The 21778-nt window shown below is 43.8% G+C and overlaps 1 protein-coding gene and 1 pseudogene across 1 annotated transcript in view; both read left to right on the forward strand.

Annotated features, from left to right (window-relative positions):
* The window catches only part of IL1RAPL1 (interleukin 1 receptor accessory protein like 1), a 1501437-nt gene that overhangs the window by 456410 nt on the left and 1023249 nt on the right, over positions 1–21778 (forward strand). The window lies entirely within an intron of this gene.
* LOC132569184 (U1 spliceosomal RNA) lies at positions 7397–7551 on the forward strand (annotated as a pseudogene).

Below are 21778 nucleotides of genomic sequence, written 5' to 3' on the forward strand. Positions count from 1 at the left end.
GAACTCTGCTGTGGGAAAAGTGGCTCTGGGGAGCAGGAGGTTTTGAGGAGAGCCCCCCAAACTGCTGTGCAGCTTCGGGGCACTGTCCCACACAAAACCCACAAAGCCAAAAAAAATTGGACCAGGGGGTCCAATTCCTGGGGCACTCAAAGCCAAACCTAACTTCACACCAGATAATCTCTATAGGACCTAAATGCACTACATCCCTCTATCTACTCTATGAACCTTGCAGGCCTGGAACCAATATAAACCCAGTTGCCAATGTCGCTGCCACACAAAACACAATCTGCTCAAGGTCTGCTCTGCAGACCTGGCTGCAGCAAACCCAGATGCCAGCTCTCCAGCCCTGCCCCAAACAACACGGGGAGAGCTGGCTAAGCACAACAAGCCTGCTGGTTCTGGGTCTCTCACCCAGGTGCCAGCTTCCCTGCCACAGAACACACAATCTACAGATGCCAGCTCTCCAGCCCTACCCCAAACAACATGGGGAGAGCTGGCCAAGCACAACAAGCCTGCTGGTTCTGGGTCTCTCACCCAGGTGCCAGCTTCCCTGCCACAGAACCCACAATCTACAGATGCCAGCTCTCCAGCCCTGCCCCAAACAACATGGGGAGAGCTGGCCAAGCATAACAAGCCTGCTGGTTCTGGGTCTCTCATCCAGGTGCCAGCTTCCCCCCCAAAAAAAAATCAGAACCAGAAAAAGGGACAACAGGAGAAGGCCAAGAAACTCAACTGTTAAAAAAGTGGCTTTTTAAACAATGAAATTTAGGCCAAACAGCACCCCCCCCCAAGAACCAGAAGAGAAAAGGAACAACAGCAGCACAACACAGCGGCAACAAATCAAACACAGAATCCTTTTAAAACAATAAAAAACTTAACTTTACGAACCCCTCCCCCCAAAAAAACGCCTTCACTCTAACCCCAAGAAAACCAAGCCACTCAAATCAAGAAAAGCAAAAGGACACTGCACTTTTAAAAGTCCTCTCACTAAGGTAAGATACGGGCAAATTGGCAAACCCCCCATCCCACCCCAGGCCTCCACCCACAGCAGAACCCCCTAACCCCAAATAAGCTACCCAGTACTCACCCACCCAAATCTGGATAAGTAAAGGGACTCTGAGTCTTAAAAAGTCCTTTTACTAACTAAAATAAAAACAAGAACCCCAAGACTGTCTTACCTTAGATGTCTTCTCTTCTCAAGGCAGGTCAGGAAAGGCTGAGAGAGAGCAGTAGCAGCTGAGGCCAAGGGCCAGCGCAGTACAATCTCTCTCTCACACCAACACAAAACACAACAGCAATAAAATGGAGTCCAGCCAGGCAGACTCTGACCCTACACAGAGCAGTTTCAAAAAATAACACTGTTCTGTTATTGGCCAGATAACACTGTTTACTTGGATACCCAAGTAAACAAAAGAACAACAATGTAGCTGATGGCTGAGGGATTAGCCCAGCCATCAGCTACACAAAAGCCTTTCAAAGCATGCATTTACAATGCATTTTGCAAATGCATGCTTTGGATTGGCTGCTGGGGCACCTCTCCCCCTCCCCCTCCCTCCCTGATCCCAGGGAGGCTATGAAAGAGGCGGGAAAAGGCTTCCAAAGGTGGGAAAGGAAGCAAGCAGCTCCCCTGACTTCCTTATACTTCCAAATATCTATACAGAAGTATACATTTAATGGCCTGAAAATGGAATCGGAAGTATACGGTGCCGTATACTTCCGAATCAGGGGTGATTCGGTGGTCTATGTGGTTCGGCCAAATCGAATGCACACCCCTAACAGGAAGGTGGATAGTGTCCTGAATACAAGGTTGGCTCCCTTTTGTTTTTCTGTGGTTCATCATTAAGAGAAAACTAGTCATATGGCCTGTGAGAATTGGATATATTTTATCTCCTAAACTAGGGCACGTCCATGCTTCACATACAGCCCCAAGTGTTGTCTCTATTGTCTGGGGAAGGTGTCTGGGAGCAGACCAATCCCAGCCTTTCTGGGAACAGACCAATCTCAGCTTTTCAAGAGAAAGATTTTCAGTTGTCGTTGCAGTAGCAAGAGCACTTCCTAACTTTTTTGTATCAACTTGTCACATAGATGAGATCATCTTGGTTAATTATCTTGGTATTCTGATAACTAGTATTGACTGAATGGAACACTAAATGAAAAGGCAATTTTCTGACAATTTTATTCCATTCATACAAATTTCCTTTTCATTCAGATGAGAGGTAGGATTTCTACCAATTCTGATTAAGGACAGCACACACACCATATTGTATGCTTCATGGAGTTTCAGTTATACATCTTAAAGTTAAGGATATGCCCTTGGATATAACTTAACTGAATAATATGAAAAATATTATTTAAACTTGCCTTCAACAGTTAAGGGGAGGTAGCTGATGTCCTACAGCACTGACAATCTCATTGGACAAATACAGGTAACCAGACTTGCATCTTGGATTTTATGGTTGGAAAATGTATGGGATTATTTTTATTGCATATTCTGTTTTTTTAATATTTTATCTGGTTTTTAACTGTTGTTAGCTGCCCTGAGCCTGTCAGGGGAGGGCGGGATATAAATTTGATAAAAAATACATACATACATATCTAATTGGTATTTTCAGATATAATCAGGTCTCCCAAATATATCTGAGATTTCTTGGAATACCCCAAAAGTGTCCCCAAATTTAATTTATGTATGTGATTTTTATCCTTCCCCTCTCAAAAGTGGGCTCAGGGTGGAACGCAATGCAAGCAGCAAAACATGTAAAAACAATTTCATATAATTTAAATTAAAATCTAAAAAAAACCAGTTAAACTACATGATGGAGAGCTGGTAACATATAAACCCAAGGTGTGTGACTCCAGAGAGGGCCATCAGGATAACAATTCTATTACAAAGGTCAGTTTTAGGCTGACATTCACCTTTGGGGTATGATAGTATCTTAGAACTTTTCATTTAAAAACCTTTAGATTGCCTAATAAAATTATGATTCTTAATGTAGATTTTAATATGATAGTTTTACCACTTGTAAACCACTATCTCATGCATAAAATTGGCTTCATGTATTTTGATTCAGTTAATATAATTATAATGTGAGGTTTGTCTTTCTGAGAGACTGCAGTTGAGGAATGGCAGGGAAACTGGATTTCTGTTACAAAACCAAAATAAAGCTGTTTGATTAATAAGATATCATAGAAATGTCAGTGTTAATTAATGAATTTCATCAGTTTTGATATATTCACCAGAATAATACTATTTGTTATATTTCTCCTTTAGTTATAATTCTGTTTTAGTGATAATTTTTAAAAGAAACAACAAATTTAAAAAAATGAAAAGGCAATTTATACTTTAAAAGAAAAAAAAAACAAGCAAATTGGGTGATCCTGTTAAATAAACACATTTCAGATTATAACATGGAACAAAATCTCTGACTTGCCACTTACTGAAATGTAGCTCAGTGATTAAAAACAATTGCAAATATTGGTTTTCAATAGCCTTATGAGCTGTTCTGGAGAACAAAAGTAGAATTTCACAAAGCTTTTTGTGTGATTGTGGCATAAAAACCAAAGTTCAAAAGCTATACCTCTGTGGAGTTCTGGTTACTATAAGCTTTGTGTTGAAGTTAGCATTGTCATGGGAAGGGGATGTGGCTCAGTGTGGATCATCTGCATTTGGGATTCAAGGAAGGTAGAGGGTGAGGTGCTGGAAGGAGTGAACACACACAAACTTTTTGGAAAACAAGGCCACAGCTTATTTATTTATTACTACAGTCAAAGTGTCAGGCATAGGTTTCATTGAAGTCATTAATGCTTACAATTGTTTTTGATACCTGCTTACTAACCCTATTGCCAAATAAAACTGTGCCACTAACCCTTGTGCCCTGCAAGAGAAGGAGGAGGGGTGGGAATGTAGGTTGCCAAAACTCCAAAGGCCAGCACTGCCTTTGAAGTGCATAGCGCCAAGCTAGCCTCTCTGGCGCCTCCCAAGAAAGAGCAAGGTCATCACCGGGGGGGGGGGGAGAGCAACCATCACCAGTGGGAGATAAGCGGGCCTGAGAAAGTGTTACTTGCAGGGACGGCTGTAGTTTTATTATGAGAAGTTTTATTATGAGAAGCGTGACCGAGACCTGGGTGAGGGAAGGGGAGACAGTGGCTCTCTCCCAAATGGCCCCCCCGGGATACTCGGTCTTTCACCAATCGCGGACCAGCGGGCGGGGGGGAGGAGTGGCGTTACTCATACGGGAGGATTACTCCTTTCGGGCCCTCCCGGACCCAAGGATCGATGGTATTGAATGTGCCGATTTGGCGTGGGATGCCGGAGAGGGGTTGGCAGTCTGGTTGGTGTACCGTCCGCCTAACGCACCAACCGGCGCCTTACCATCACTATTGGAGGCAGTGGCGGGCTGGGCGTTGAGGTTCCCGAGGCTTATGGTCTTGGGTGACTTCAACGTCCATGCCGACGACACGGCCTCCACTCAGGCGATGGACCTAGTGTCTTCCATGGCGACACTGGGGCTCTCTCAATTTGTTACGACTCCCACGCACCAAGCCGGACACACACTAGACCTGATCTTTGCGTCCGGGATTTCGGTGAGCGATATCGCGCTGGAAGCGGTACCATGGTCGGATCACCTAGCCCTTAAGGCTCGTGTGGGGACGCCACCCCAACCCTGTATGGGCGGAGAGCCTATTTTGGCTCGCCCTCGGAGCCTGATGGACCCGGAACGGTTCCAAACGGCCCTGAGGGAACCCTGGCCCACTAGCAATTCCCTCGATGGCCTTGTGGAAACCTGGCAAGACCGACTAACCAGGGCCATTGACGAAATAGCACCCCAGCGCCCTCTGCGCCCTCGTAGGAGGTTGGCCCCATGGTACACCTTGGAATTGCGCCAACTCAAACAAGGGCTCAGACGACTAGAGAGGCAGTGGAGACATACTCGGGACGAAGCAATGAGAACATCCTACAGAACGCTTATGAAGTCGTATGAGATGGCAGTCAAGGCCGCAAAGAAAAATTACTTTGCAGCCAAGATTGCATCCGCAGATTCGCGCCCAGCACAACTGTTTAGAATAATTGGGGACCTTATAACTTTGCCACAAGGCAAACCAAACATTAGAGAATTGGAGATTGGCTGTGAGGCATTTGCGAAATATTTTGCGGATAAAATCTCATTGCTCCGCCAAGACCTGCCTACCACCTTGGAAACAGTGAGTGAAATTGAGGCTCCGTGCCTGTCTTCGGGGTTGGTCCTGGATCGCTTCGACCCGCTCGACCTGGAGGAAGTCGATGGGATCCTCTCCGCTGCTCGCCCAACAACATGTGATTTGGATCCTTGCCCCTCTTGGCTGATTAAATCTTGCCAGAGGGAGCTCAGAAGTCCTCTACGGGACATCATAAATAGATCCCTCGTAGAGGGGCACTTCCCAACGCCTCTGAAAGGTTCGCCCTCTCTTAAAAAAATGTACAGCAGACCCGGCCGAATTGGCGAATTACCGTCCGGTGTCTAATCTACCATTCCTAGGCAAAATTATTGAGAGGGCAGTGGCGTTGCAGCTACAGAGGTTCCTAGATGACGCTTCCGTCCTTGACCCGTGCCAGTCTGGGTTCCGACCGGGCCACGGGACGGAGACAGTGCTGGTCGCCTTGGTGGATGACCTCCAGCGGCATCTGGATCGGGGCGGCTCTGCGGTACTGATGTTATTAGACCTGTCGGCGGCATTTGATACAGTCGACCATCAGTTACTAAAGCGCCGCCTTGCCGACATAGGGGTTAGGGGGCTGGCCTTACAGTGGCTTTCCTCCTTCCTCTCTGATCGGGGACAAAGGGTGGCCATTGGGGGCGAGCGATCCCAGAGGCACACACTTGATTGTGGGGTGCCTCAGGGAGCAGTTCTCTCCCCAATGCTGTTTAACATTTATATGCGCCCCCTTGCCCAGATTGTCCGGAGGTTTGGGCTGGGTTGCCATCAATATGCAGATGACACCCAGCTCTATCTACTAATGGACGGCCGGCCTGGCTCCGCCCCAGGGAACCTGGATCGGGCCTTGCAGGCTGTAGCGGCGTGGCTTAGATTGAGTGGGTTGAAGTTGAACCCAGCGAAGACAGAGGTCCTTTGCGTGGGTCGCGGCGCCCAGGGAGGGGAAATAGCTCTCCCAACCTTCGACGGCGCACCATTGGAACCAGTGCGCCAGGTAAAGAGTTTGGGTGTTTTACTGGAGCCTTCATTATCAATGGAGGCCCAGATAGCAGCCACTGCCAAGTCGGCATTCTTTCATCTGAAGCGGGCAAGGCAGTTGGCCCCCTTCCTGGAACGCCGCGACCTCGCAACAGTGATCCATGCAACGGTCACCTCAAGATTGGACTACTGTAATGCCCTCTACTTGGGGCTACCTCTGTGCCGGACTCGGAAGCTGCAGCTAGTGCAGAATGCGGCGGCCAGGCTGTTACTGGGGCTCCCGAAATGGGAGCACATACAGCCGGGGCTGCGCGGACTGCACTGGCTGCCAGTTATCTACCGAGTCCAGTACAAAGTGTTGGTTATTACCTTTAAAGCCCTATATGGCCGAGGACCTGCCTACCTAAGGGACCGTCTCTCCCCGTATGAACCCCAGAGGGCACTGAGGTCAGCAAGTAAAAACAAAATGACCATCCCTGGGCCGAGAGAGGCCAAACTCCAAAACACCAGAGTACGAGCCTTTTCAGTTGCGGCACCTGCACTGTGGAACCAGCTCCCGGAGGAGGTGCGGGCCCTGCGGAACCTCGACCAGTTCCGCAGGGCCTGCAAGACTGCCCTTTTTAGACACGCCTATAATGATACGGACTGCTGAGTTGCAATGAACGAAGAACCGCCATCTCTAACACCATTTAAACTGGCAGATTCAGCGCCAGAACAGCTATTACTGCCAGATATATATATAATGTAATGTAAAATTAAGTATTTTAACTGAATTAACGGGTTTTTATATGTGTAATTTTAATTGCTAATGTAATGTTTTACTATTTATGTTAATATATTACTTACTGTTAGCCGCCCTGAGCCGCTTTGCGGGGAGGGCGGGGTAGAAATAAAATTTATTATTATTATTATTATTATTATTATTATTATTATTATTATTATTATTATTATTATTATTATTATTATTATTATTATTATTATTATTATTATTATTAAAGCTCTAAGCCTTTGAAGTGTTTCCATAAATGCCAATGTTTCTAGCTATCCGTTATCAGTTTCAATGAACCTGTGTAGAGAGTACCATTGTTGTAATCAATAAATGAAACTTAGTTTTGAACAAGGACAAGTCTGATCATTTTGAAACTTCAATGAACCCTTTGCTGACACAAAGGAGCAATGGCATAGCATGGGAACAGGTCCTAGGCTAGCATCAGACAACCTGTCTGATGAACTTACCTGATACTTACGAGACTTCATGATCAGGAAGGTAGTTTTCCCAGAGTGAGGCTCATCCATTGCACTCCAGGTGTGCTGACCTTTGCAATTTCCTCAAATGCAGGAAACTTGACTGGTAGTGGGGGGCTGCGTTCACACTTTCCCCTGAAAAAACTGGTGGGTGCCATAGAGCAGCCGCGGAGATTGACCACACCCCATTTCCTCAAATGAAACCACAAGGGGTTGAATGAGCCTATTCAGATACGGCGCGGGAAATCTAGCCAATCTGGGAGGTGACTGGCTGACCAGGTAGGGTGGCAGATGCCACTACCGGATCAGTCTCTTCCGAAGCTACCTGACATGAGAACTAAGATTTGAAGAGGGGGATATGTGGAGATTTTCATGCTATTATTCAGGAATGTGGAGCTGAAGGCAAGTGTCAAGGATGATCCAAGGGAGCTCAAGAAGATTAAACGCATGCAGATTGACAAGAACTTTGACAATTGGCTCTCGGTTTATACCATCTACATGGGGGTGGTGTTGGAGGCGTACCCCAACCTGGGGCCCATGTTGGTGAAATATCAAGACCTCATCTACAGGGCATACAGAGAATACTCCGGGGCAGCTTGGCTATGATATGGTGAAATGTTCCATTCACATGCAGCAATGAACCCTGTCCTCCCTTGGGACAGGGAGCACCAGCAGCTCTGGTCCCAATGCCTGGGCCCTGCAGCAGTGGTGCAGGGCAGATACGCTGATAGCAGACACCTAGTAGCGCGGTCACGTGTTGAGGGGAGCGAGGAGCTGGCAATAAGTCGTGGGTTCAACCTCACCTCGTCTTTTGGGACTTCAATACCACAAAGTACTCTAGGAAGCCATGCAAATTTAAGCACAACTGCAGCACCTGTGGGGGCTATCACCCAGAGGCTTCATACAGAAAGGGGGAGGGCCAACAAGCCAGCAAGGGTGATGATGGTGGCTCCAGGAAGGCAAAAGGGGGCCCCCTGGGAAGGGCACGCAGCCCAATCAAGCTTGAGGTTTTACAAAATTGGCTACAAGGGTATCCCTGGAGGAAGGATGCCATTTACCTTAGAGGGGTTCATTGCTGCATGAAGAGGGGTTCCAGGTGGGGTTCTGCATCCCTTTTAAAGGGGAAAGGAAACAATACATGGCTAAGAACTTATGGTCCATAAGAGGGTTGGAACACATTGTCCAGCAGAACATAGATAAAGAGGTTTTGGAAGGCTGGGTGGCTGGCCCCTTAGCAGAACTGCCTATGGCTACGCTGCGCATATCTCCCCTAGGGCTGATGCCTAAGAAATCCCCTGAGGAATATCGGCTGATTCATCACTTATCTCACCCACATGGGAGCTCAGTGAATGATGGAACCCAGAAGATTTAACCACAGTGCACTGCACATCATTTGATAGTGCAGTGGCGATGGTGGCACAGTGTGGGAGGGGTGCACTGATGGGGAAATGTGATATCAAATTGGCGTTCTGCCTACAGCCAATCCATCCAGGGGACTTTGAACTGTTGGGTTTTGCCTTTGGGTGACAATTCTTCAATGACATGGCCCTGCCCATGGGATGCTCAATCTCTTGTGCAGCATTTGAGAAATTTAGCTCATTCCTAGAATGGGCTTTCAAGCGCAGGGCAGGCAACGGCCTGGTAACACACTTTTTGGATGATTTCTTGTTTGGGGTGGGGGACGGGCATGGACTAATCAATGTTCCAGTTCCATGGATATTTTTCAGAACATGGCTGCGGAGCTGGGGATGCCCCATGCACAGGAGAAGATGGAAGGACCTGCCACTAAATTGTCTTACCTGGGCATTTTAATCAACTCTGAAAGGGAGCTCTGCGCCTTGCCGAAAGACAAGGTGGCAAAGCTGGTGACACTGCTTGAACAGGTTTGTTCACAGAAGAGCATGACCCTTAGGGAATGGCAGGTGCTGCTTGGCCATTTTAATTTTGCCTGCAGAGTAGTGGCTCCAGGGTGGGCATTCATGTGGAGGGCATGTGGTGCCCTAAAAGGGGTCTCTAACCCTCAGCACAGAGTGCAAGTCTCTGGAGGGATCAAGGCCGACTTATACATGTGGCTCAGCTTTCTTAAAAGGTACAATGGGGTGTATTTTTGGTGCAGATCTGCATTGCTTGAGGCCTCCCTGCAGATATCCTCAGATGCCTCAGGTAGCCTGGGGTTTGGCATCTTTTTCCAGGGAAGCTGGTGTGCACGGCGCTGGCCACAAGACTGGGCAGTATCTGGCCTCACAAGGGATTTGACTTTTCTTGAATTCTTCCCATGGTGGTGGCAGTACACTTATGGCATATCCAGCTTCAGAACAAGGTGGTTAAGTTCTGGTGCGACAACCAGGCAGTGGTGCAGGTGGTTCATAAGCTCACCTCGACGTCTCCTTTAGTCATGAGACTGGTAAGAGCATTTGTGTTGCGCTGCCTACAGTTTAATATCCTGTTTGTGGCTGAGCATGTGCCAGGCATTCATAACAACATCGCTGATGCCTTGTCTCGCTTTCAGGGGGAACGGTTCAGGCAACTGGCCCCAAATGCAAACAAGGACCCAGAATCAATGCCAGAGGAATTGTGGAGTCTTGGCAGGGTGAAGTCAAAAGGGCAGTTGCAGCATTGCTAGCCCCAGGTACAAGTGTGACATACAAGGGGTATCAGGATGCCTTTAAGGGGTTCCGAAATACTCAAAGGCTTGGGCAGCAGTGGCCAAGTGCCAGTGGAACATTTGATGCAGTTTGTGGTTTTCTTGTGGAACGGGGGCCTGGCTATTCAAACCATTAAGGGCCATCTGGCGGCAATAGCCTTTCAATCGAAAGCCAGGGGCTTGGAAGAATGCACAGGAGACATCAGGTTGAGGTGTATGCTAGAAGGCTGGGTCAGGGAAGCACCACCAGTGCTGGATACTAGGCAGCCCTTTACCCCACAGATTATACAAACACTGCTGCAGTTATTTGGGAACATTTGTACATCACAGTGGGAGGCTGAACTGTTTAAGGTGACCACATTGGTGGCGTTCTTTGGGGCACTGCGAATAAGTGAGCTGGTGGTTAAGTCACAGTGGGACACAGAGACAGGGCCTTATTGATAACAGATGTGAGGCTGGAGGTGGACACGGTCACACTGAGGATACATCGGTCCAAGAGGGACCAGAGAGGGGTGGGGCAGTCAGTTACCCTTCACAGGAACATGGAGGAGAGGCTATGCCCAGTGCGCAAGCTTGAGCATTGGCTGCAGGTGATGGACCGGAGGTCGGGTCTGCTGTTTCAACATGAAAGTGGCCTTCTGCTGACACAGTACCAGTTCTGGGTGGTGGTATGACAGGCCTTAAGCTTGGCTGGTCTGGCTGCAAGGGACTTTGGTACCCACTCCTTTTGTATTGGAGCAGCTTCTACAGCTGCTGGGCTGGGGTTTAGCCCCATGGAGGTCCAGCAAGTGGGGTGCTGGAGGTCCAAGGCATATCGGGTTTATGTGAGGAAACAATAATGGCTGATTCTGGGTTTCCTTGCAGGATGTGGCACAAGGATGGAGAATGCCAGTATATTGATTTGTGGCATTCCATTGTGTATTGGGCAGGCAGAAGGGCCGGCAGCTCCAGCATTGGTACCCAGCTAAGCATTGGAGATAGCACCATGATTAATTGGCTGGAAAAGCGGGGAATGCGCTGGGGCCAGCTGTTGCCCCTCCTCCATGCCTATCTCTTGATGGGAACGGCTCACTGGATTATGGTCGTACATTTGGATGAAAACAATCTGGGCACTAGGATGCTGTCTCCTTGTTGGCCGAGGTCTTGAAGGATTTCGAGACTCTGCGACAGTGGTCCTCTGATACAGTATGGGGCTGGTCCAACATGTTGCCACAGAGGGTTTGGAGGGGGGGTGCATAACCCAGCCCATGTGGACAAAGCACGACACTGGCTTAACAATGTCATAGATAGGCCAGTTATCTTGGGTAGTGGAAGCATTATTCCACATCCCAGGATCCATTTCTTGTTGCTGCATCTTTTCAGAGCCAATGGAGTGCACCTTTCTGAGGTGGGGACAGACATTTTCTTAGCTGATTTGCAGGGTGGTCTGCATGACCTGGTGGTCCCTGGTTAGTGGGAGGGGCGTTAAGCCAAGGCTAACCCCTTCTGTGGCAGGAAAAGCACGGGCTACAAAGAGCCAGTTTGGTGTAGTGGCTAAGAGTGAATTAGAGTTCTGGAGAGAGCAGTCTAGGTCAGAGTTTTCAGCTACATCTACCTCACAGGGTGTCTCTTGTGGGGAGGGATAAGGAAAGGAGATTGTAAGCTGCTGTGAGACTCCTTTGGGTAGTGAAGGGTGTGGTATAAATCCAATTTCTTCTTTCTTCTACCTCTTCCCCAGCCCACCTGCAGAGGGATCAAACCATGGAGTGACAGGACACTGGGACATATGTGAGTGCTGGCCTGTACATGGTCACCCTGCCACCTGGAGTGGAAGCTGGCCAACAGACCCCACTTGGGTCTGAGTGCCTCTGAACCTCAGGACCCCTTAAGGGGCCCCCCAAATGAGGGAGGCATGCACATGGGCATGGCCTCACACCAAAGAACCCATCACTATGCCCAAACCACCAAAGCGTGGGGAACCCCCAAGCCACTGCTCCCACCAAAACCTCCTAAGCCTGTAGCCAACCCAGTAGAACATCCCAGATCCCATGCAACCAAATGTTCATGCCGCAGTCCAAGAGGTGCACACTATATAGAAATAATGTGGGCTGCCTAAATGAAATGCCAGGATGCATGACAACCTTCTCACCCGGCATCCTAACCACTTGTGAAATGGCCTTGCAAATTTTCCTTCTGGCCAAGGCCACCTTATCCATTGCTGGCACCCCCCTCCGGTCTCGATGCTCAAGTTAACCAGACCATATCAATGTCATTCCAAGAAGTTGTCTATGTAGAGTTCAGAGGTGAGCAATTATGGTTCTGGGTAACACCATACCCTTCTGTGCTGGAAGAGTATTCTCCCCCAACTGAATGTGAGATGAGCCATGGTAAAATACTTCATCTGCTGTGGTAGGAAAACGATTCTGCCACTTCATTCCTCTGTCCTGACCAGTTGATGTGAAGATGTCTTCCAAGACTCAAGTTGGAATCCCATCCAGACAAAGCTGCATATTTACTTGCTCAAAACACAATGCTGTGTCCAATTATCAGAGCTGTCTAGTCTAGAGAGGCTAGAACAACAAACCAGTCAATATAATAAACATTGGTACAAATACAACTTGTACACCAATGAACACCAGTGGCCTATGGTCATTATATGATCCAAAGTGAAATCACACTTGGATGCCAGAGTGGCTGCCCCAATCCAGAAGGAATGCGCTCCAAAGTCCCCCAGGCATGATGGCCTTTTTTTTTTTGCAATGCATGCATGTAAAACAGTAAGGAGCTGCAAATGGGACAGACAAGAGCTGTTGGCATGTACCAGGAAAGTCCTAGAAACATTAGGTCAAATAGAAGTATATTCCAAGGTGTCTTCCAAATGATAACCCCATTGCAGTGTTTCAAGATTTCCAGCCAGACCAATAGGTCCTTCTGCATACCCCACATGATCCAGACTAGTGCAGATTCTCTGTGCTATTTAAGTTAAACATCATGGGCAAGGTTACTGGTCCCCTAGCAGGGCATCCCTTACCCCTGCCTCTTATTTTCCACAATTGCTTGGAGAGGTGGCAGGAAAACAATTTTTAAAATGGTCTCTGTGTGAATAGTGTCAGTGATAAACAATTTTTATTAGTAACATATGGTAGCAAAACTATATCTACAACTTATAAAAACTTAAAGAAAAAGAAAAAAAATTTCTACCCCATATCTTATTTTCCCCCCACCCCTCCCCCGTTACTTGATCCCTGCCAGTGTTATTTACTTAAAGGAAACAAAAATTAAAGGTACCCTTAACTGTTAAAAAACCAAAAGTTATATTCTTATTTTAAAAAACTTAATCATTATCAAAGATTGTCCAATGTCCTTTTATTTGCCACTCTTTTTCCACGTATCTTCTGAACTTCTTCCACTCCAACTTAAAGAGTTCCAAATCATAGTCTCTTAATTTTCTTGTTTGTCCATTCCACTCCATGACATAAGTTTTATAATCCAATCCCATTTCTCTGGTATTTTTTCTTGCTTCCATAGCGGCGCATACAATGTCCTAGCAGCTGAGAGCAAGTACCATATTAAAGTTCCGTCTTCTTTTGGAAATTTTTCCATTTGTAATCCCAGCAGAAAAGTCTCTGCCACTTTATTGAATTCATATCCCAAAATCTTAGAAATCTCTTGATTAATCATTTGCCAAAACCTTTTAGCCCTTTCACAAGTCCACCACATATGGTAGAAAGAATCTTCATGCTTTTTACATTTCCAACACCTATCTGGCATCTTCTTGTTCATCTTTGCTAATTTTTTTGGAGTCATGTACCATTTATACATCATCTTAAAACAGTTTTCTTTAATACTTTGACATGTTGCGAGTTTCATAGAATTCTTCCACAAATATTCCCAAGATTCCATCTTTATTTCTTTATTTACATTAATTGCCCATTTTATCATTTGAGATTTCACTACTTCATCTTTTGTAGACCATTGTAAGAGTAATTTGTATACTTTTGAAATTAATTTCTCATTATCTCCAAGCAGAACTCTTTCCATTTCTGTTTGCTCTTTCCTTATTCCTTCAGTTTTGATATCATTCTCCACCAAACTTTTTATTTGTTGCATTTGAAACCAATCATATTTATAACTCAGTTCTTCTGCAGTTTTCAGTTCTGTTTTTCCACTTTGTATTTTTAGTAGCTGATTGTATGATAGCCGTTTTTCTTTGGCTGTTTTAGCCGTTATCTTTATCACTTCAGCTGGCACTATCCACAAAGGTCTCCTCTCATCACCATATTTCTTATACTTTATCCATGTATTTAGTAGATTACTTCTTATATAATGGTGAGAGAAAAGGCCATCCATCTTCTTTTTTCCATAAGTATGCATGCCAGCCAATTTTTTTTTCATGGCCTTCCAACAGTAAAAGTTTTTTATTTAACAACGTTATCCATTCTTTCATCCATACTAAACAAACTGCTTCATGATACAATTTTAAATCTGGTAATTGGAATCCACCTCTCTCTTTTGCATCTGTCAAGATTTTCATTTTAATCCTTGGTTTCTTCCCAGCCCACACAAATTCTGAAATTTTCCTTCGCCATTTATCGAACTGTTTAGCATCTTTCATAATGGGAATAGTTTGAAACAGATACATTATCCTTGGTAGAATATTCATTTTTATTGCAGCTATTCTGCCCAACAATGACAAATTGAGCTTGTTCCATTTTAGCATATCTTCCTCTATTCTACGCCATAACTTCTCATAATTATTCTTAAACAAATCAATATTTTTCATTGTTATCCCTACCCCTAGGTACTTTACCTTAGAAGTAACTTCACAGCCTGTTAGTCTTTGTAATTCTTGTTGTCTATTTATTTGCAAATTCTTGCACAAAATTTTGGATTTTTCTTTATTTATATAAAGTCCTGCCAACTCCCCAAACTCTTGTATTTTCATTAACAACAAAGGTGTAACTTGTATGGGGTTTTCATTTATAAACATTATGTCATCAGCAAATGCTCTGTACTTATAGGTATATCCTTTTATTTGTAATCCTTCTAGATCTTTTTCTTCTTGAATCTGCATCAATAAAATTTCAAGAGTCATTATAAACAACAATGGTGAAAGCGGGCAGCCTTGTCTAGTACCTTTGCTGATTTTCATTTCGTCTGTAAGATCTGCATTAACACACAGTCTTGCCCTTTGTTCAGAATATATTGCTTTTATCATTCTTATAAAGCTTTCTCCAAGCTCCATCTTATCCATTACTGCAAACATAAAGTCCCAGTTTAAATTGTCAAATGCTTTCTCTGCATCCGCAAAGAATAATGCTACTTCTTTTTCTGGATGTCTTTCGTAGTATTCTACAATATTTACAACAGTCCTAATATTGTCTCTGTGTGAATAGTGTGACATTACTTCTGGATTTTCCTTGAAAGTGAAATCATACCTCTCTGGATTAAAACCATAGTTTCTGGTGATTCCTAGAAAAGTTGAAAAGTCCAGGAATGACATCACACCATCACTGACAGCTGCCCCTCTGCTTCCTCAGCCCCCAGTCTCCTGCTGGTTTCCAGACTGAGTCTGATAATTGTGGAATGTATTTTATTGTAGCTAATATGTAACAATGCTATTAAATTTTGCAAAACACACCAATTCCCATTTCATTTTCATGTTCCCTTGATGAATCAAACCCATGGGTTTTTCTTTTTGCACCATTTTCTCTCTTAAATTTACACAGTTTTAAAAGTTATTTTTGCCTTGGTTGCATATAATGGAAATAAATATATCTGATTGAGATGGGACTATATTAATTCACTATTTTAAAAACTAACCTTGCAAGTCATACATATATTAATAAAGAGCTGTGTGCAGTTTTCATAGTTTTTCCCCACAACAGAATTTTGCAGTTGGTGGCTGCATAGTAGGTACTTCTTCAAAGATAAAATCTGACTTGTTATTTGCTATTTGTTTTGTATGCACGGCTGGCGTATGGAAGTTGGCGAGGTAGGCAGCCACCTCGGGCACCACATCACCTACAGGGTGACTTCAGGTGCCCTCTCCCAACCCTCCGCCACTCTCAGCTTCCCCAGTCGCAGACCCCGGAAGCTGAGAGCAGCAGAACTGCCCGCCGCTCTCCTCCAAACGGGCTTTCTAGCTGGGCTCAGAAGAGGCATGGCAGCCCCATGGCCTCCCCTGCAGGGGAAGACAGCCTCAGAATGAGGCATGGCAGCCCCATGGCCCCTTTCCCCTGCCCAACAGCCAGGTGGATGAAAAGAGCCGCACTGCCTCACTCCCGGCTGCCTCCCCTGCAAGCGGAGACAGCCTCAGAGTGAGACACAGCAGCCCCACAGCCCCTTTCCCTCGCCTGGCAGCTGGGCAGAGGAAAGGAACCACACAGCCTTGCTCAGACCCCCCATGATGGGGAGTGCAGCCGTGTGGGCAGCCTGGGGTGGCAAAAACCCCAGCACTGCCTCAGTTCACATGTATTGATTTCTTAAGTGAAAGTATTTTGTGAATACTGTTTTGCAATGATTTATTATTTTAACTCAAACATTTTTTTTTAAAAAAGGAAGTTCAATATGTCTCTTTCTCTGTGCCCCACCCCACTTGAATGAATAGGCCTTGTTGCTCAATCTGCTCCAAGAGAACATTATTTGTTTTGAAGTCACTGGCATTTAAAATGTTTAAATGTACTTGAATTGTGTTCCTTAAGCATATTCCAATGTTTAACAGTCTTGTTTTTTAAAGATACTGAAAGCTAGCACATGTTAATTGTGGTAAAACCACTTACATATAAAACTATCTAGTTCAGGGGTGTCAAACTCATTTGTTTTGAGGGCCAGATATGACATAAATAAGACCATGTTGGACCGGGCCATGTGTGTCATAAAATGTAACGTCAGGTAGCAGAGATATAAACTTTATAAAGGACACAAAAAAACACTATTAAAGATTTTTTTTAAAAAAAACAAAACTTAAAACATGCTTAAAACATTAATACTTATTGGTCTTAAAGGTGCTTTCTTTGTATCTCTCCAGGAGGGGGAGGAACCTCAGCCAATAAAAGGGAGAGCCAATAAAAACTCAGCCAATAAAAGGGAGAGAGGCTTGGCTCAGTAGCTCTGCTGTGTATTTGAGAGAGCCTGGCAAAGCAAACTTCTCTCCCCCCCCCTTCCTCCCCAAGGAAGGAGCCTCAGCCAATGGAGAAAATAAAGGTTTTGCTCTGTAGCGCCTGTGCAATTAAGCAAGCTTGGCAAAGCAAGCTGTTATGCAGAAGGGAGGAAGAGAAGGAAGCAGATGTCAGCCAGTTGCTCAGGGGTCTGATAGGAGCCCTCTGGGGGCCTGATTCAGCCCCCAAGCTGCATGTTTGATGCCTCTGATCTAGTTGAATCTGAGCTTATACATACATTTATTTAATTTCTCCATATTCACTGAGCATTATTGCAATATGGAGAAATTGCTCATATTCACTTTTTCACTTTGATTGGTCATCAAAGATTATCATAAAATTGCCTCATATGGTTTTCTCATGTTCCTATTTTATCTCATATACAAAATAGCTTTAGATTTTCTTTACAGTCTAATGGCTCAAATCCATGAAAAAACTGCAGTTTGTTGGTTTCAATTTATAGGTTCTTGCATTAAAGCACCACGCATCATGGGCAATGAATCATTTTTTACTGGTGCTGAGACCAGCTCCCTCCCTACCACATAAGGATATATTCAGTGGACATTAATTTTAAGCCTCAACACCATGAAAACCTTATGACTTTGTGCATAATAAGAATACTGTGCTGTATCTGTACAGCTGAAGAAACATGTAGCCTAATTTTTCCCTTAGTGCATATAGTTCAAATCCCTGCTGGTGTGATTAGATACAGGCATTGCTCTTAAAGCCCAGAGAGATGTTTTAGAGGGTCTATTTCTTTGGTGGGCAATAGTCTATGTTCTATGTTTCTGAACTTGGTAATAATTTTCACAACTTGTCCAGCTTTACCATTATAACTTTACCATTGTTTCTTTACCTTTGCGACAGCAGACAAACAAAATCATCTCGTTTTGGTGAATGGCAGTCTGCATACTTTTACAGACCTCATTTGTCATGCTGAGAGTGGAGACAATGTTCCTCATTGCTTTCCCCATTTCTTTGTCTTTTGTAAACTGTAACTGTGATCTCTAGACAATGAACCCTGTACCCTATCTCTTATACCAGCTGTTGTTCTTGCTATGCATGGGAAATTTGTGTCATAGAGCAGGAATGAATTTTTCTTCAAAAGTCAGTGCAAGAACTTATTTAGAAAACAATGTTTTTATCCAACTACTATGACTCCAGTTAATCATCGATAGCTATATTAATGTTAACTAAAGTTGCTAATCTCCAGGTAAAGGCTGGAATTACAACAGATCCACAAGCTGTAGAGGTCTTCGGGTTCCATTCCCAAATATCCAGCCCCGATCTGGCATTCCTAATTGTTAATGCAGATATTTCTGCACAAATTGTTATAAGTTTGCAAATGTATGTAAGTCACTGAGAGCATTACAATGTAATAAATTTGCTTAAGCAGACTGATAAAGCAAACAGTAGAAAAACCTGAATAAAAACTTTGAAGATCTTACTGCTATGGCAACAGTGGTGGGAGCAATTCTAAGCATGACTACTCAGAAGTAAGTCCAATTTTATTCAGTGGGGCTTATTCTCAGGGGGAAAAGTGTTTCTAGGAATATATTCTGAGTTTCCCAGTATACTACTTGAGGTGCTCGATCACCCCATGGTGGGAACTGATTCACAGATAGTTAATGTCTGGCCTAGTGTATTTTTCTTTCTTTCTTTCTTTCTTTCTTTCTTTCTTTCTTTCTTTCTTTCTTTCTTTCTTTCTTTCTTTCTTTCTTTCTTTCTTTCTTTCTTTCTTTCCTTCTCTCTTTCTTCTTATTTAAAACCCTTATTGGTTTCTTTCTAAATTTGAATATGTTGCTGTTAAACATAACAACACACATTAGTGACAAATAAAACAGGAATCACTTCAACTATAGATTGGCCAAAATGTGCTGCTTAATTTAATGACTGTATATATTGTACCAATTATTCCAACTCTAGCCAGCACAACTTTTGATCTACCAAGCTAAATTCAGCAGGGTGCCACAAATTTTATCATGAACATATGTAACAGTTTGATATGTCTAACAGTGTTTGACTTTGTCATTCAGATGTGATCCCATCATCATTAGAACATGCATGTGCAAAGTGTCAGTTGTGTGTACTGCTATGTTAGGAAAGAATAGTTGAAGCAACCTGCCAAACAGCTTCAAGTGGATTGACAAGCAGATTAATATAATTTTTTTTTTTTTTTAAATGGCTTTCTATTCACAATTGTCAAGCACCATGTAAGTATCCCTGACTGCAATCCCTAAATTCTATCCCACAATCACAATTTAATTCCACATTCTGCTGCTGGTGTTTATCTTGCCACCATGGCAGCATCAAGGCCAATCTGTGGAATGATGTGCTTCATAGTGTATTTCCCTTGCAGCAGTATCACCTGTCTTGGATCCACTTGGATCCAAAGAGAATTGCTAAGTTCTGCCTTTGGAGCCTGCCTGAACATTAGGAGCAATGTTTGGGCAGTGATATGCCACCTAGGGTTGCTGACCTTCAGACGGGTCCTGGAGATGACCTAGGAATACAACTGATCACCAGACTACAGAGATCAGTTGTCCTGGAGAAAATGACTGATCTGGAGGGTTGATTCTAGGTTATGCCCTGTGGAGGTCCCTCTCCTCCTCAAACCCTGCTCTCCTCCGGGTCCATCTCCCAAATCTCCAGGAATTTTCCAACCTGAAGAATAGAGCATACCACCATCCTAGCACATGCAGTTTCAATTTTGAGCAGGCCTTGATAGCTTTTGCTTTAGCTCAAGAAGTGCAAATAGCATCAAGCCATATCCTCCATTCATATAAAATATAAAGCCTTTATTAAGACTAAATAAAACAAGTTAAGATTGGCCAACAAATTATATTTAAATGACACTAGAACAGCTTAGATCATTTTTTTTCTATTTTATCCACTCAAAAGCCCTGTGAGGTAGGTTTGGCTGAAGAGGTGTCAGTGGCCCAAGGTTAGCCAGCCAGCTCTTTTGGCAGAGCGAGGATTTGGACCTGAGTCTTTCAGATCCTAGCTTGACATACTAGCCACTACACTATACTGTTTTTGATGCCTCCCTGATGCTTAAATAACAGGAGGATTCTAACAAATCTTAATACATGGGCTGTATTCAGTTTTGCTGGCCATAGGTTACATAGATTTTATTTATTTGGACTTATACCGTTTATTTTACTTAATCCATTAATGCTGTGTTTTTATTAAAAAGTAAATCATTAACAGTTTTCTCATTAGCACTGAATTTGTATTTATATGCTTGTTACATTTTACAGCTCACTTAATTTGCATGAAGTAATGAATATAATTAGAATATTTTTGAGATAGAATTACATTACACTTCAAGTGAAAGAAAGCAGGAATGTGTGGGAAAAGATAACAAAGAACTTAGTGGATTTTAATCTATATTGTATTGCAGGGACTAGTTTTGTTATTTTTTGGTGATCAGACTTCAAGATATTTTCTCAATTAAACTGAAAATTGTGTAAGCTGTTTAATAATACAGATTGAAACTTTTAGACAATCAATTATGACTTATGCTGTTCAATTCTGATGTCTGTATGATTTTCTCTTTCTGTAGACAAATAGACTTGCATTAATACAATGGAAAGTGCAGCTGCATAATAAAATTCCTGAAAATTTCCCTAAACCTCACCTGCTAACTTTTATGTGAGAGGAATTATGTGATTATATACTTCACTTTGCTCAGGCTCTATATTTACTGATTCACATTAAATCATTTTCTGGGGCTCTTGATTGGATGGAAGAGTGGCATAAAATGTTTTGAAATGGGACCAACATATCTGCAGGACTGTCTCCTCTGGTATGTCTCTGAAAGAACATTGTGCTCTACTGGTAATAACACTCTGGTGATAGTTGGCCCTATGGAGGTCTGGTTGTTCTCGACCTGGTGAAACTCTATGCCAGATAACATCAGGGTCCTGTGGGACCTTATGCAGTTCTTTCAGGCCTGTAAGATGGAGATGTTCCACCAGGCCTTTGGTTGAGGGATGCAACAGTCTGTTATTTGGATGGCACCTTCCCTTCCCTCCCCCACAGATGCTTTGTAAGCTTTCCTCCCCACCCCCCCTCAGTATGAAACCCTGGTAGTCCAGAATGTAGAAAATGTATAGGGCACCATCTGAGTTTTTTTATTGACGGGGTAGTAGCAGTAGTAATAATAAGAACAAGAACAACAAGAAGAAATTTCCTTTTAAAAATAGTATCTATCTCAGCTTTTGTCTGTCTCAGACATTAACATACTATTTGAATAGGTATACATGAGGAATATTTTGTATATTAGTATATTCTCTGCTTCCCATGTTATTCCAGCAACATATTTAATGAGTAGGTGGAAAATGTGATCATCTTGCACAGTAATTAGTGTATGCCTCCTTCTGTGCTTCAAGCCATACTAAAGTGGTACAAGTCAAGAAGCAGCCTTATGTAAGGCATACATGTGTTTCTCTGGTAATATAAGAACTTGTCTTGAGGAAATGTGTGTAATTAAATATTGTGAGGGAGCAATTAAGACGCTATATGTCTTACTGGTTTCAGTAAAAATTAAGTTTCTTATAAGTTCTTGAACTAATTTGAA

The sequence above is a fragment of the Heteronotia binoei genome, chromosome 3 (assembly GCF_032191835.1).
Source record: "Heteronotia binoei isolate CCM8104 ecotype False Entrance Well chromosome 3, APGP_CSIRO_Hbin_v1, whole genome shotgun sequence".
Classification (NCBI taxonomy): Eukaryota; Metazoa; Chordata; class Lepidosauria; order Squamata; family Gekkonidae; genus Heteronotia; species Heteronotia binoei.